Source organism: Lissotriton vulgaris, unplaced genomic scaffold (assembly GCF_964263255.1).
Source record: "Lissotriton vulgaris unplaced genomic scaffold, aLisVul1.2 SCAFFOLD_1074, whole genome shotgun sequence".
In the NCBI taxonomy this organism is placed as follows: Eukaryota; Metazoa; Chordata; class Amphibia; order Caudata; family Salamandridae; genus Lissotriton; species Lissotriton vulgaris.
This window is the reverse complement of record NW_028254715.1, coordinates 307,838-325,918: the sequence shown is the minus strand read 5'-3', so window position 1 is coordinate 325,918 and position 18,081 is coordinate 307,838. Positions and strand designations below refer to the sequence as shown.

Genomic DNA, 18,081 nt, shown 5'->3' with positions numbered 1-18,081 from the left:
CTGGACCTCTCCGCAGCGTTCAATACTGTCTGCCACCGCACCCTAGTACAACGCCTCAGCAACATTGGAATCCAAGAGAAGGCACTGGAGTGGATCATCTCGTTCCTCGCTGGAAGAACCCAGAGAGTCCACCTCCCCCCGTTCAGATCCGAGGCCACGAAGTCATCTGCGGCGTACCACAAGGATCATCACTCAGCCCCACCCTCTTCAACGCCTACATGAGCTCCCTCGCAGCCATCGCACGCCAACACAGCCTCAACATCATCTCCTACGCCGACGACACCCAGCTGATCCTCTCCCTCACCAACGACCCAGCCACCGCCAGAACCAACCTACATGAAGGGATGAAAAACGTAGCTGAGTGGATGATGAACAGCCGCCTGAAACTGAACTCAGACAAGACGGAAGTCCCCATCCTTGGATCATCACCCTCTGCCTGGGACGACTCCTGGTGGCCCCCTGCCCTGGGCAGCGCACCCAAACCGACGGACCACGCACGCAACTTGGGCTTCATCCTGGTCTCCTCCCTCTCGATGACCAGACAAGTCAACGCTGTCTCATCATCATGTTTTAACAACCTACGCATGCTCCGAAAGATCTTCCCCTGGATCCCCACTGAAACCAGGAAGACGGTCACCCAGGCACTCGTCACCCGCCGACTGGACTACGGATACATCCTCTACACCGGAACCACAGCCAAACTGCAGAAAAGACTCCAACGCATCCAGAACGCCTCCGCACGACTCATACTGGACATCCCCCGACACAGCCACATCTCCGGACACCTGAGAGACCTGCACTGGCTCCCCGTCAGCAAAAGAATCACGTTCCGACTCACCCACGCACACAAGGCCCTCCACGACCTGGGCCCCAGCTACCTCAACAACCGCCTGACCTTCTACACTCCCACCCGCCAGCTACGATCGACCAGCCACGCCCTCGTCACCGTTCCACGCATCCGAAGAGCCACCATGGAAGGAAGATCCTTCTCCTACCTGGCAGCCAAGACCTGGAACTCCCTCCCCATCCACCTCCGTCTGACCCAAGACCACCTCTCCTTCAGGAAGCAACTCAAGACCTGGCTGTTCGAGCAGTAACGGACCCCTCTCCCCCAAGCGCCTGGAGACCCGGGTGAGTAGCGCGCTATACAAATTTCTTGATTTATTTTATTGATTGATTGATTGATTGATTGATAGGGTAATGCTTGAACTTTTCAACACTTGTGTTACTTTTCCAATTTAATATAAAGTTACAAGATTCTGGTCACAGAGCAGGGAAAAAAAGGAAAGACTGCATTAGTTGGGGACTTGTATGTCTTAGAAAGGCTCTATTTTGGAAATTTTGATTATGCTCTTTTTGTGCTTTTAAAGGGCTTCATTTGCTGTGGCAAGACACAGTTTTTATGAATAATGTTAGCCTTTGTGCCTTTAATAAAATTTAGATTCTCTTATCAGTGTTTTGGAGAATCTACCTTCCCTCAGAACCTAATTTTCTCTCTCTTCTTTTTTTAGGGTGCAGCAGGTGCAGTAGGAAGCCCAGGCGCTAAGGGATTGACTGTAAGTCAAACATACCTGTTGAGTCTATTCAATTTGATTAGATTCCTCCTTGCTTCTTTGTGGTACTTGAATTTTCACAGGCAGTGTCACATTGAAGCCTATCTCCATCAATGTCCTTCAGTTTTTTAATGTCTCATACACGAAATACATCAAACTATACCAATCTCATATCAGTTAAACATTGCCTTGAATATGGATGACCAACAAAACTGTAATAGGATGATTTGATAACATTGAATTATGTACAGTTTGCTTTGTACTAGCCTCTTCTGTCTAAGGTAAACATGATAATAAGTAAATCCTGTTCCAATTTCAGAGCATCTTTGAAAAAAGCTATTTTATCTTAAATTTTTCGTATGTATCTCTTCAATTAAATATTTATTTCTACATCAGGGCTTTGGAGGTTTGCGGGGGGACCCAGGTCCAGAGGGCCCTCCTGGCCCTACGGTAAGGGAAAATTTCTGTTTTCAAAAATCTCTTCGAGGTGGATTAAATCACAGTTAGAATGCAGACCGGCAAGAATGTCTGAAAGGTACTCTGTGTCACCATCAGCTATTGTTTCTTTTATGACTAACTTCAACTGGTGGTGTCTGCTCTGTGTTTAGCATCCCATCTCCTTCATGGATTGGTGGATTAACACAAACTTTTGAAACAAACTTTAAATTAAGAGCCTAATCTCACCACTTACAGGCACAGGTGTGTGCTTAATCACATGCTACATAATTCCAGAAGGATACCTAACTCCTCTGTGACCATTTTGGAGAAAAGATGAAAGAGTATCAGGATGAGCTAATGCACTTGTGGGCTTTAGAGGGTGTATGAGAGAGGAGGGACAGAGCGAGACAGAGGGCGGAATAATAATGCAGTAAGTGTGTCAAAGAATTGGTGTGACTGCCTGTTTTCTTACCAGGTCTGACATCGCAATAGTAGAAAGAGGTTGTGGTCCTGAGGGGGATGATGTCTATGGAACAAAAATTAAAATTGGTTTCATAAAAACACCTAAAATACCATGCAGATGGGATGACAATGATGCCTATGGAAGAGGAGGAACAGCTGCTCAAGGACTGTGTACGGCACATATAACATACTGCTGAGATGGTTGTTCTTTAGTAAAATCTCATTCAGACCCTTTCATTTATAGGGGCCACCAGGGAAACCAGGACAGGACGGAGCACCAGGTGCATCAGGAGAAAGGGTAAGTTGGGAAAGCCAAGATCTGTGAAAAAGGGATGATAAGTGGGGCCCAGGAAGGATGGATACTTCCAACCCTACCATGCTCAAAGTCCAGGTTACCAGGCTTTTAGAGAGAAGCATAGTTCAGCTGATAACATCATTATATTGAAAGCCTGCATTTGATCACAGTGGTTTTGATATACGGTACCAAACAGAAAAACCTATTGCATTCCCTTATAATGGCATTCTTTTGTTTACACTTCACTTTGCTAAAACTGGTTGTTTTGTTTACACATTATTTTGCTGAACAACGTATTCTAGAATGGTGAAATATGGTATTATTTTATTAAAGCTTTGTACCTACAGAAGACTTCTTGGTATTATTTGGTCTGTGGTATCAGCCAGATCTTCATGAACCTAATCTTCTAACCCATGTAAGGCAGGAGGCAAAATATCCCCATCTGGCGAACCTCATTCCCATTTCCTTCTGCATCTAAAGTACGGCACACTCATTAAATTGAGTTTCCACTCATCCTGAGATTTTTAAGAGGGCTGATGGGGAACATCCTTTACAACGCAACTTTTACCACGCAGTGCTGTTACAACGCAGGTTTTACAACAAAAACCATTACAACGCATTACACTGGGGGGCGCTCTAGGATAAGGAATAAGTTTAATTTACTATCCAACACCTTCCCTAGTGTCCACGGGGACTGGAGTAGGAATAGTAAATTAAACTATTCACTATCCAGCACCCCCAAGTGTAATGCGTTGTAATGGTATGCGTGGTAAAACCTGCGTTGTAACAGCATGCGTGGTAACAGCATGCGTTGTAACATCATACATCCAGGGCTGATATCAGCGTTCCTAGTTAATTTATCTCTAGTGACATCTGCGCACTTCAAAGTTCTCTGAAAACTAGTATGAGCACACCACAGAGGCCTTAGACAAGAGTTCATGGCTACACTAATTCTGGTTAATTGGGAAGTACAGTTCTTCAGCATCAGATTTTTCATAGATTCACATTCTTAAATACTTCCCCTTTGTCAGACCGGAAACCCTGTACCTGTACACTGAAAAGCCATAAACAACATACAAGTTACAGGCCTCCTTTTATGTCCTAAAATCTGGCCAATCAGAAAGGCAAGCACCCATTGCTACTTTCCTCAGTTTTAACTGCCAGATTTCTCGCCACATGTCATTGTGAAGGGAATTCTCAGGAGTTATGGTCCAGCTACTTTAACACAATATATTTTTCCTCTAGGTTTTCAACATAACCTAATATTGCCAGTGTATTAATTTAAATTAAGCTGTTTCTGACCGGTCATAGCTGCCAGATTGTCAAAAGACTCTCTTTTCAAGAGCTATGACAAATGCGGGGAAAGGAAGAAATACAGGGATGACGGGTACCATTTGTATTGCTTGCTTGTATCTGGATCATGATGCAAGGTGCTGCAAAATGTTCCTGAATATGTCAAAAAAGGAGCTGAAAGACACAGAGTTGTTTAGCCTTGGTAATATTTTTGCATAAATGCATGTTCGTTACCAGACTGTCCTACACAATCTACAAGTAAAGGACCTTTGGAATTGCAAGCGATTCCTAGAAATTGTTTAGAGAATAACATTTCTGTTGAGCTTGTACCCTTTGAGTCTGTTGGGAAGGTTGAGACATTTGGCCACCTGCATTAAAAAGAGCAAAGGCTTCTAGATCATAAGGCTGAGCATTCTGCCTCCCAGTCAGAGATTCTGGGCAATAAATAAAAAATTCTGCCTGTGTCGATGACACACTTGTGTCTCCTGTCAGCTAAGAGCGTATCAAAGCTGACTATGCTCTCATTGGCGTCATTAGCTCCTCGGTCTGTGCTTAGCACTACAACATTTGAAAAGACGTGACTGTCAACAAATCCTCCTGTTTGGTAGATTCCCCCATTGTTCTGTTCAGACACTGCTATATCATTGATGTGCTGGCAAAACCCAAATCATGGAAATATTCTGACCTACTGACTTGGAGCTTATTTTCCAAATCTCTGCTTGACCAGACTTCTTCTCTGACGGGTAATCCAGCCAAGTCAACTGACTTCTTTTCTGCATCATCTGTTGCCTCATCGGCTGTGTCATGTTTTTGCACAGTCAACAGCTTCTTAGTTGTCACTGTGTCCTCATCACTTACAATTTTGCCACTTCATTTAACAGTTTGTCTGCAATTATTCTTGGTTTATCCTGTGCCCCTCAGCCATCGGGTAATATTTAGCAGTATTCATCTTCCGGGGTGGAAGATGAGGATCTAAAACTGATTTTGAGATTTCTTCTCTGACAATCAATCAATCAGAGTTTTGTAAAGTGCACTACTCACCCGTGAGGGTCTCAAGGTGCTGGGAGTGGGTGTGAGCAGCTCTGTTATTTGAAGAGCCAGGTCTTGAGGTCCCTCCTGAATTGGTGCAGTGTTGGGCCCTGTCGGAGGTGGAGGGGGAGTTTTTTCCAGGTCTTGGCCGTGAGGTAGGAGAAGGAGCTTTCCCCTGCTCTGGTCCTGTAGAAGCGTGGGATGGTGGCTAGGGAGAGGTCAGCTGAGTGGAGGTTTCTCTTGGGGCCATGGAAGGAGATTCAGTCGATGAGGTATTGGGATCTGGTATTGTGGACAAGAAATATGTTGAGCAGTTCAGGGAAACTAGAAGTACACCAACTCCAAGAAACTTAAAAGTTGAATGTGTCACCGGAAATTCAGAAGAGGAGGAGGAAGCTGATGACTATTGTAGGCATCGTCGAGGACACAACAAGCCTTCATTGTTGACTTATAACAAAAATGATTTATATTTCATTATTCCATCAATGGTAACTGTGCCTCTAGATATGTTTACTTTTGTGCAAAGTATGTTGTATGTATGCCGCTATGGTGCGGCCGCACCATAACGGAGCTCCTGGCCGGGACCTGAATCCACATGCTTTCTATGAAGGACTCATGGGGCATTCTTCCCTAAATCCTGTGCCGAGGTTGCAGTGGGGATCGACTGAGCACAACTGCGGCTCTGATAGCCCTCGCGGTTGATGAGAAACGCTGTGAGGATCTGCCCCTGGACGACACAATCTACTCCGGGTGAGGGGGCGAGGCTTCCCGAGAGACCATGCCCAGAGGCCTAACACTGTTATCGGCCGAGAAATATCGGGAGCTGATCCGAAGCCGTCCATGCAGGCCTGCGGGCAACCCACAGGTGTGTTCCCTTCATACTGCCATCGGGAGCGGGACCTATGGAGTTCCGGAGTCCTGAATGAGAAACTAATTACGCCGAGCCCCCAGTGACGCACTTTTCCCCACAGGGTACGCGACTCCCCTCTGGGACCTCGCACCGGCATAGTCACTGCTGGACGTACTGTACATTGCGGACTCGTCCCCTCCCCCCCCAACAACCCATTTCCTGTTTTTGCCCCTCTGGGGCTTAAGGAGCAGCAGCGGAAGCAGGAGGCAGGACCAGGGGGCCATTGCATTGATGTTGGGTTGGGACTCGGTCCCCTAGCAGGCCCTGTGTCCAACTGGCGCTGGAGGTGACGTCACCCTCCCGGCGCCGTATTTGAACTCTGCCGCCACTCCTGCAGCACTGGACGCATTCCTTGGGCTGGTGTGCCCCAAAGACTCCTTGCCTGTTTTCGCCCCTCGGGGACTTAAGAAGCAGCAGCGGAATCAGGAGGCAGGACCGGGGGGCCATTACATCGATGCTGGGGTGGGACTCAGTCCCCCAGCAGGCCCTGTGTTCACCCGGCGCGGGAGGTTAAGTTACCCTCCCGGCGCCGTATTTGAACTCTGCCGCATCTCCTGCAGTGCGGGATACGCTCAGGCGTGCCCGGGCTGTGCCCGGGAGAAGCCAATGCCGTCTATGCCTGTCCGAGTCCGGGCTGGGCCACCCCTTTTGACTCTGGTTAAAATTCCTGCGTAAACCCGGCTACAGGACATTATATTTCTTTCAGGTCATTGATTTGTTAATCTTTTCTTTTTTTTTTCGGGTGCACTCATTCATCTTACTGGGCTGTATCTGAACTACTTCGGGACCAGTTGACATACCGCCAAAGACACAAGTTGGGGTTTTACTGGATTACCTCTTTGGAGCATTGACTGTGATCCCATAGTAACGGTAGTATTTAAGCAATTGGAAAAAAACAAAAAATGGGCAAGAAGAACTGCACTGATAAAAAACAACTAGTTCCACCAATTCCAAAACCCAAAATCCAACCCACCTCCATCGATAGGATGCTGGAGAAAGCAATAGGAGTGGTGGCAACTGAAATTGAACAGAGTGAGAGACTTTCATCACGTACCCCAAATTTGGACCCTCCCCTGATAGTCCTCGAAACATCACAAGTTTCACAAGCCTCCGATCCATCCCCTAGTAATACCCCTAGGGCCCTGACTTCCATCGATGATGTGTCTAACGCTGAAACACAGACAGAGGCGATTCCCTTGCGCCAAGTGAAGAGGGGAAAACCTTACCCTAAACCTCCTACCAAACAGGGTCAAAAAAGAAGAAATTAACAGAAGAACTTATGGACGATAAAGACATTTGGGAGGGGTGTCTTCCCAGCAGATCTGAAAGGGATAAGGAACATCCAGCATTGGTTACATATTTAGTGGTGGATTTACATTTTCAAATAAGGGTCATTGTAGAGACGAACTCAAAATGTTGATAGATAGGATTGATAAAATGACGACACTGTTAGAGACTAGGGTAGGGGACACCAACGGAAGGGAAGGGACCAGCAGCGGTCAAGTAACACAGGCTTCACACAATATAAGTAGGGCTGCCCCAATCCCATCCCAGAATAGCCCCTCTCCCAGTAGTATCAATTTCCAAGCAAGGCACCGTACCACAACCCCTAGCAAGATAAAACCAACAATCACCTCCCCCTTCCCCCCACCACAGAACAGTGGCCCACAGCAATATTGCCGACAATGGGAGAGTGTAGGTTCCACAAAAAATACTGAGACCCTTAAAGAAAATAGCCCACCACCATGTATTAATCTACCGCCAGAGTCAACCCCCTATGTTGTCATTTTGTCAGGAATCCCGAGCTTGGGAGGGGGCATTAGGAATCCCACCAGGACCTACAAAATAAATGTTTGTTTTGGTTAGCTAATAACAAGCAATTCCGCTACGAGGATGACGGAGAAATTTAAACGACCCATTGAGTAGGCTGGGTGGGCTGGAGACCCAAGGCTTCACGGGGAGACTGTGTTATAATTAATTTCAGAAATCCATCAGTCACCCGGGCAATCCTGACAAGGGACGACTGGAGACAGGAAGGAACAATAGGAACTGTCCCGCTGGGTATGGGATAAATGGCCCAAAGATGGGAGTTCCTCATTCTTTGGAACGGTCACAGGTCAGGTCCCAAATGGGTTTTCCCTCTCACCATTATTGTTCTACCTTTATGTGCTTCTATTGATGCACATCCTAGGGCATCATGAGGTTAATTTCCAGATGTATATTGCTGACCTTCAAATCCCTATCTGGCTGTGTAATAACTTTGAAAGACAGCTCCGATACACAGAATGCCTAGGACACACACCTTACTAATAAAGGAAAAAACCATAATGAACAGGAAGAACAGGAAGAAATTCAAGATCTTGGTATTAAGGACCAGACCTCAAAAGGCTTTTTTTAAATCACATTGTGCTCATTCTAATCATAGAATGTGTCTCTTGCCACACACACATTTCTGTACTACATTCGGCGTGAGTTTCACTGCATCTGGTTGAGGTGGTCTCCGTGCCTGTCCCAGACGTCTTCTGGACGCTGTTTGGCACCTTGCTTATGTTGTCCTGTTTTATTTAATCAGTCCCCTTAGAAAGAACATTCATGAAATACATTGTGCTCTTTAATAAGCATGAAATGAATTACCACAGAAATAAAGGATTGCTTTAATTATATAGTTCAAATCATCATGTTGCTTGTGTGAATGAAACAAAATTGTGAATATATTTGAGAAATATGAACGCTTGGAACTCACACCAAAGACAATACGAGGAGTTATGCAACAGGAGATGCATTGTGCAATTTTTTTTTGTTCAAAATGATTTTATTGAATTTTAGCAGAGGAAAACACAGAGATACATACAGAACACTTATAAGTTAAATCATTAAATTACATGGAAGCGAATAAGAACAATCATAAATAAGCAGTCATAAATAAATTACAGCGCATAGTACAATCGTCAATCAAAGGATAACTAAAAACAGGAGGGAAAGGAAGGAAGGGGAGGGAGGAAGGGAAAGGGGAAATTTCCATTTCATAGCATAATAAATTAGATAAATAGAGTTGCCAATAAAAAGCTAAAAAACAGTATAATAATCAGTGAATAAAATAGTAATACTGAAAGAACATGAATCATAACTGTACATATGAATCTATAGGAGACCAAAAAGATTGAAAATGCATAGAATTATGATTAACACCTTGTAAAGATAATTGAGCACCTCTTCTTGTAAAGATAATCCAAAACCACCAAGCATTAACTGAAAGAGAAGTAGCATCCTTCCAACAAAAAGTAATTGATTTTAACGCAGCCGAAACCAAAAAATTAAATAACTTTGCTTCAGCATCTTCAAGAGGATTGATCACAACAGCGGATTTACATATTAGTAATTCATAAGAAAGCAGATCAGAAATAGGCACAATTTTCAATATCACATTCCAAACTTCAGACCAAAATTTCATAATAGGACAATCAAATAACATATGACGTAAAGAACCAGGATGTAAATTACAATGCCAACATAGGTTTGATGGTAATAATTTAGCTTTATATAAACGTAATGGTGTCCATAAAGAATTAAACAAAATATAAGCATTGGTTTGATAAAGTGAAACTGGTAACCATCCAGAAATACTATTAGTCCAAATTAATGACCATGAATCATTTGATAGGGAAATGGAAAGTTCAGTATTCCAAAAAGTGGAAATTATATCAACGTTGGAGCCTAATGAAAAGTTAAGTTTCTTATAAAATACAGAAACTGCTTTAGAAGATACAGAAACAGTATTGATATAAATTAAAAAATCAGCTGAGGATAAAGACGGGATACCAGTTGGGAAGGAGTCTAAAATGGAATTACACAAAAATTGATATTTTAACAAATCGGACATTGGTAGATTGAATTTTAATTGGAGTTGAGCAAATGGAATAAATGCACCATCTAAGAAAACATCTTTAAGATAGAAAATGCCCTTATCAATCCATGAAGACCAAAAAGAGACATTTCTATTTAATTTTATTAAAGCGCTATGCCATAAGGACAAATGCACCATAGAAATGAAAGGAGATGCAAAATTAGAGTCCAAATCATTAAAAATTAATCTTGATGATTTGATTATGGACGAGGAATGTATAACCTTAGAGGTAGGAGATATAGTTAATAAGGAGGGCAATGGAAAAGGTTTTGCAAGGGAATTTTCAATATGAAACCAAATAGGAGGACTAACAATAGGTGAAATATTAAACCATAACAAGCTTTGTTTTAAGATAAATGCCTTATGATATAAATAGAAATCCGGTAGAGCAAAACCAACTTGGCATTTAGGAATCTTCAATATTTTATAAGCAATACGAGAAGGTTTATCAATATCTTTATAAAATTTGAGTAGGAATTGAGTTGGTATCATTGCAAGAGAATAAAATATTTTCGGGGCAATATTCATTTTAATAGATTCCATTCTCCCCCACCAGGAAAGATGAAGGGAAGACCATTTGGAAGTTTTTTGTTTAACATAATCAAGAATGAAGTCACAATTTAATTTCAGGGTAGCATGCAAGGATGATGAAAATAATATACCAAGGTATTTCAACTTGCTCTTTTGCCAAACAATATCCGGTGAAGGTAACATATCGGGAGTACAAAGCATATTTAAGGGAAAAAATTAAGTTTTAGTAACATTTAATTTATATCCTGACACAGCTGAATATTTGGAAATAATATCAAGCAATAACGATACAGACGAGGTATGATTTCTAATAAATAATAACACATCATCAGCATATGCTAACGTTTTAACAGTAACATCTTTGATGGTAATACCCTGAATATCTTCGCACTTACGGATGGAATTAAGAAAGGGTTCTATTCTTAATAAAAATAAGAGAGGGGAGAGGGGACATCCTTGATGTGTGCCTCTAAAAAGGGAAAATTGATTAGAAATGTGGCCGTTAATAAACAATCGGGCAGTGGGAGCATAATATAAAGCCGAAACCATACAAATAAAAGAGGGTCCAAAATTAAAGGATAGTAAAGTTATAAATAAAAACTGCCTATGAATTTTATCAAAGGCTTTTTCTGCATCTAAAGCCATAACACCAGCAGGGACAAGGAGTGAGGAACTTTGTTCAATGACATGCAATAATGTTCTAGTATTGTTAGCAGAGTATCTATTCTTCATAAAACCGGATTGGTCAGGGTGAATAATAGAATGTAGGACAGGAGCTAATCTAGAGGCAAGGATTTTAGCATATAATTTACAGTCTTGATTAATCAAGGAGATGGGACGGTAATTAGAAACAAGGGTAGGGTCTTTATCAGGTTTGGGAAGGACAACAATTAAAGCGTCTGAAAAAGAACCTGAAATGGTACCTGAGGAACAAAAGTGAGAAAAATTTGGTATAAGTGAGGTAATAAATGAGATTGAAACTCTTTATAAAATTCAGCAGGGATACCGTCAGGACCAGGAGATTTATTTTTTGGGAGTGATTTGATGGCATTCAGGATTTCATCAGTAGTAATTGGTGAGTCTAACCCAAGTCTGTCAGAAGGAGAAATATGAGGTAAATTGGAAGCAGTTAAAAAAGCATCAATTATAGAATCATCACAAAGATCTGGTTTATTATATAAGGTGGAGTAAAAATGTAAAAATTCTGTAACAATATCATTATGGGAGAGTGGAAGTAATCTGCGTTTTATCCCTTTTATTGGCGAGGAGTTTACCAGATCTATTGGCATTAAAGCAGAATTTAGCATTGGACTTAGAGAGTTGAATCCCAGCCCTAGTACTGAGGATAGCATTAAATTCATATCTAAGTTTTTGTAATTTAATTTTATATTGAGGATCATTGGAAGTAATAAATAAACGTTCAAATTGGGCTATTTGTTTCTCGAGAGTTTTAATATTAGAATGACATTTTTTATTCTCATGTGCCATCATTGAAATTGTGGAACCTCTAATATAAGCTTTAAACGCATCCCAGTAATTAACAATAGAAGTAGAATCTTCCGGATTAAATATAAAATAGTCTTGAATCGCTTGTAACAATTTGGGTTTATGAGTGTCATTGAGGACAATGTCGGCATTCATACGCCATCTGGATTGCTTAGGAAAAGAAGACGAGACATTCAAAACAAAAGAAATCATGGCATGGTCTGAAATATCAATAGTACCAATGGTAGGATTAGTTTCAGATTGAACAAGAAAGGGGGAGAGTAAAACATAATCAATTCTAGAGTGAGAATTATGAGGGTTGGAGAAAAAAGAAAAATCTTTACCAGTGGGATAGTGTAATCTCCAAATGTCAGCCAACTTGGTGGTATGAAGAAAAGTTTTAAAGGCATGGGAAATCTTGGACGGACGAAATTTAGAGGTAGATAATCTATCTAGCAAGGGGTCAGCAATAATATTAACATCCCCACCAACAATCAAAGGAACTTTTCCCAACTTTAAAACTTCAGTAGTAACTGTAGCCCAAAATACAGGATCATCTGCTGTAGGGCCATAAATATTAAACAAAAAGAAAATAGTCATGAATTTTGATTTTAACTATAATATATCTCCCTTCAGAATCCGAAATCTAATTAAGAATTTGACAATGCAATCTTTTAGCAAAGAAAATAGCGACCCCATTTTTCTTACCTTTAGCAGGCGAGGAGACAATAGAATCTACCCATTTTTTATTCATGTACTGTAAGACTTTATCATCAACATGTGTCTCTTGAACCAAACAAATATCAGCTTTGCAACTACCTAAATATTCTAGAATTTTCGTACGTTTGATTGGATGTCTCAAACCTTTTACATTAAGAGAAACAATTTTAATATTATGAATGTTAGCCATTAAGATATAGAAAGAAGGAGAGAAAGGAATCCGAACTAGAAGAGTGAAGAAATAGCCAAGATAAAGGAGTAACTCTATGTAGAAAATATGAAGGGATAAAACGAAAAAGAGAGAAGAATGAACAAACAAGAAACATGAAGAGAAAGAAGGAAACGCACGCCCGTTCCTCAAGCATGGCCAGTAACCGTTGAAGCCCATGAATAAAGATTATGCAAAGAAGTGACAAGTGAAGTCAGACGAAACCATTTCAAGTATTAGGATCTTGAGTATCCATGGATGGAGGAGCTTGTTGGTCGAGAAACAGCCGAAGATCTTCAGGACGTTGAAAAGATTTGGAGACATTGTCTTTCCACACACGCATCGTAGATGGATCAAAATGACCATACTTGAAACCAAGGCTCCTCCGCTGCGGACGAAGGGAAGAAAACTCTCTACGAATAGCCACAGTTTCTTTAGCAAAGTCCTGGTGAATAAAAATTTTGGTTCCATTCACCAACAATGATGGAATTTCTCTCACAGCTTTACGAATGAGAACCAAATGATGATGACGCAGTACCTTGAATATCATTTGCCTGGACTTTGTATGTCGAGGATTTCGATGTGACGGGACTCTATGAGCTTTGTCAATCTCAAATTTTTCTGGAAATTTAATATTCAGAAGACCAGGTGGAAGAGATTCCAGATATAGTCTGCAATTTGTCCCTTCAACATCTTCAGGCAAATTAAAAATACGAAGATTATATTGCCTATTGCGATTTTCCATGTCCAGCAGTTGAGTATGCATTGGAACAATTCTGGCCATTAAAGGTGTGAAAGCGTCCAGCTTATTTTTATTATCTTGAATTTTAATGACATTGTCTGAAACCTTCATTGAAATAGAAGCCATATATTTACGAACATTTTTGACTTCTGAGGCAATAGTGTCAGTATTCAGACGTAATGCTTTAAGTTCCCCCCAAATTAACGCAAGAGAAGGTTCTGAGGATTCCACTACCTTAGATTTGGTTGGAGGAGGAGAAACTTGCTGCTTCCTCTTATTAGTAGTTGGATTTTTGGAATCCATTCTGAGGTGAAAAAATATTAACTAACACGTAGGAATAGTAAAGTGAAGAAAAGCCACCTCAAAATGTGAGAAAAATGACGTAAATAGTGACATAAACACCAGAAATCTCTTCAAAACTACAGGTGCAGCAGCTAAATTGGACTGTAGGCGTGGCTAGGCCCAAGCCAGGCTCTGTCATAAATATTACTCCGCCCCCAGGCAGTCAAAGCCGGCAGTACCTGCAAGCGAAGCTGGGAGCAGGAACCATTGAGCCAGAAGAAGCACTTCCGCCGAAGGAATTCGTCCAAAAATCGCTCCACAGGTAAAGAATAGTATGTGGAGGCAAGCGCCGCTATTTTCGCCGACTTTTTGACATGAAAATCATCGTCAAAGGAAATTTCGGGCCGTAGTATTCACGGAGCTCCGGTGGCAGCGGCCATCTTGGTTGACGCGCTCGCACGTCTCCGCATTGTGCAATTTTAATGTAGTCACTGTTACTTGACAGCTCAAAGGCCGACGGGAACTTTGCCGCATGCACACAAAAGATCATCTGCACTTAATTTGTTGCATTTCAATATAGAGTTTGTATTTAAGAGTGCTAAATCATCAGTTAAAATTTCAAATGGCCCAAAACCTGTCACCCCTTTCGCATGTCACGATGCTAGAAATCTAGGGATAAATTTGATACACATCTTTGACCCGTTCCCAAGTTAATATTGTAGTCAGTGGCATTAACCTACAAGTCCTCATATTCAGGCTCACTAATGCAAAAAGGGCTAACTTTTGCAAACATTTCACATGAAACAACCATTACAACGCAGTAATTACAACGCAGTCATTACAATGCAGGAATTACAACACATGTCACTACAGCGCATGCCATTACAGCGCATACCATTACAACACATGCCATTACAATGCATTATAAGGTAAGTAATGGAGTTTATTTTTAGTTTTAGGGTGAGTTTGGGTTTGGGGTACATGGGAATAGTAATTTTTACCCCTACACTATCCAACACTTACTATACTGTTGCACTCACTGGTGTGCGAATAGTAATTTTACCCTTACACTATCCAAAACTTACCCTACTGTTACCCTAAAAGTATTATGCATTGTAATGATATGCGTTGTAATGGTACGCGTTGTAATGGAATGCGTTGTAATGGTAGTTTCTAAAAATGCGTTGTAATGGCATCTGTTGTAAAACCATGCATTGTAAAGGTAGCTACGGGTAAAAACTACGTTGTAAAGGCATGCCTTGTAATTGTTGGCGTTGTAACGTCATATATTCATATTTCACATAGATAGAGATCATAGATGCAAAGATTTTACAGTTATGCAGCCAGGTTCTGCATCATCCTCTCGAAATATGACCATGTAAAAGTGGCCTCTCCTTCAGTCAATCAATCAATCAATTACTCAGTAGATTTTTAAAGTGCTTCTTGTCCTCCATGAGGGTATCCAGGTGCTGGCACAGTCCTTTTGATCAGCTGATTAGCCAGGCCTTTAGGGATGTGTCGAAACTCTGAAAGAGATGGGGAAGTCCGTAGATGAAAGGGTAGCTCATTCCATCTTTGCTGCTAGGTAGGAGAAGGAGTGACCTCTGCATTTAATAATTTCCAAAGCCTTTGTCTGACTTCCCATTCCCATTTCATTTCTCCTTGAAAATGTCAATGTAGCGAGATCGCTTTGTCTACAAATGATTTTGTAAATCTTCACTAGGATGGATTAATTCAGGGGTGGGATTTCCAGCTGCTGTGATCTGCAGAAATGTTTACAATCAAGATTAGAGGCATTGGGAGTTGAAAAACCACAGACAGCTTTTTTTCTAAATTCAAGGCTTGTTTGAATAGCTTCACCTATGTGGATTTTTAGAATGCAGTATAAATGTCTTTAATCCATTCAAGTGATTTTGTCCATTTCTGTAAGAGAGAGAATTCTGCATTGAATGCTTCAATTTTGACTAGGAGCAAGGTTTAAACTAAGCAAGTATTTGCAATGTCCTCTATAAAAATAGTTGTATTAAGTAGTTAGATACCCTAGATCAGAGCTTACCATATAAGTTAGCTGACCCTTACTAGTATGTTGCACAGAATCATAACCACTTCATTTCAATGGACAAGGGTATGCTTGAGTTAATAGATTCACAGGTCAAAGAAAAAAGCAAAGTGAATCCTAAATAAAGACTGTAAAAAGTGTCAGCTCAAAGAGGAACAGCCAGAGACAAGAACAAAATGAATACCTGTCAGTTGGTATCAAAATTAGATACATTGTATATCCTGCCATATGGGTCTGACAAAGGAACAGCAGGAATAACCTCAAGAGTTTTAAGATGAAGGAAGATATGTTGAATAGAGTGACTGAGGAGACCTTCTTCCACGTGTTAACCTTTTTCTGACCCAGATGATCAGGGCTACTGTTTCTTTCTTTTCCATTGACACCATTAGTTGCTGAAGCGTGAGTTCTGTGAAGACAGGACAGGGAAATTCCCCTTTGTAGATTATATTTCAGCTCCTTGGGGAAAACACCTGCAAAGGGCGGTGAGGGATCAGGATAAGTTATTTGGGGCCATATTGGTGATTTTCAGAAAGGAAGAAGGTGAATCCTGACCGATATTTCTACCTGGGTTATGAACACATTATAATGGCCATTAACACCTATGTAAACTGCATCCCTGACTTGCTGTGGCCTATTACATCAATCACACTTGAAAGGACAGGGTGGATGATCAGCCCTTTGCAGTCTTTGCATGAAGAATAAAGGACAAGTCAGCCACCAAACATACCATTTCTTGTCTCATCCTCTGCATCAAGATCTATTACAGCTTGACTACGAATGACCTTCAGGTGGGCTGTGCTGCCCACTTCACTATGCCCATGGCTGCTTTTAAGTCTATTTCCAGAGCTATTGCAGTAGCTGACATCTACCATCCAATCTCATAGTCATTCTGCATATTTTCCTCAAACATTACTGACTCACAGCTCAAGCATGCAGTGACAGGTACTTTCTCAGAGCGATGCTTCAAGACTCACATGGTTAATCAGCACTACACCGTCCCACCTCCAAAGGAGATATTTCAATGGGACCCTCATAATGTGAGGAATCGGTGGGTAAATATCAGAATAAAAAGTTACTTATCTTTAGTAATGGTATTTCTGGTGTATATATACTCTTCCAGCAGATTCCTCCCAACCTCCCCTTCTTCCCTGAGAGTTAGTGCTGTGATTAATAAGATCCTGTTATATGGAAATATGTTATGTGCTGGTATTGTTGATGTCACTGACGTTCTCTCAGTTTCTTTCTACAAACTTCAATGGGGCTAAGAAATAGTACCAGGAAGATGCCAGCACATGTGATGTTATTATGTCTGGCGAGCTAAAGCCTTGTGGCATCAGCTGGTGGCACTGAAAGCCATTTCTAGGCAAACATATCTGGCTGGCACTTGGAAGGTTAGTCATAAGATAAGGCATCAGCAAAATAATTATACATCCACCAGAAATATTGTTACTGAAGGCGAGTAACTTTTTGTACAGGGTCCTCTCTAGCCCTGAGGTCAACCTACTATTGTCAGTGAAAAAGAGTCTCAGAATCTAGTTGAGTGGTTGGTAACTTCTACTGAGATACCACTTTGCCAGACTCAGGATTAGGCTCTTAGATATTTCTGTCCACAGCAAATTGTCATCTATCACTAAGGCTCTAGCTTAGTTGTAGTAATTCTAAAGATCAGCTTATGAATTTAACATGTTATGCTCCGAAGAAGTGAATTCACAGATATCACTAGAATGTGCACTGTTCACCTCACTATATTTTGTTTTGGTATGTTGTCTGGTATCTCACTGTAGTCCGAATCCTACCCTTTGCAAATTAAATTCGTTTTTTTTCATTTCATGGCAATTGATCTTCTAAAGACATTCTAACAGTCGCGGTCCATGCAAGTAACAGCGGTGGGGTGGTGGGGCTGCATGAGGGGGTATTTCGAGGGATGATGCCTGGGGAAAATTATTTATTTCTATAATTTTCTCTCAGCATCGTCCCTCGAAATCCCCCTCATGCATCCCCACCAACACACTACTGTTACCTGCACGGACTGCGGCTGCATTCTTGCATAGACCAAAACCCCCTTTTTGATCTTATTTAAAGTGAGCACAACTAACCTCCAGTGGCCAGCTTCTAATCTAGTGTTTTTTTTTTACCTGAGGCAGAGCACCAAATTTCTTTCAATGAATTA

The 18,081-nt window shown here is 41.4% G+C and overlaps 1 protein-coding gene across 1 annotated transcript in view; it reads left to right on the top strand.

The window, feature by feature from the left end:
• Nucleotides 1–1,515: 1,515 nt before the first annotated feature.
• Nucleotides 1,516–18,081, top strand: part of LOC147659454 (uncharacterized) — a 235,237-nt gene continuing 218,671 nt past the window's right edge. The window contains exons 1-3 of the mRNA XM_086951744.1: nucleotides 1,516–1,556; nucleotides 1,950–2,003; nucleotides 2,698–2,751. The gene's annotated coding sequence lies outside the window, so the exon portion shown is untranslated. The remainder of the gene's footprint in view (nucleotides 1,557–1,949; nucleotides 2,004–2,697; nucleotides 2,752–18,081) is intronic.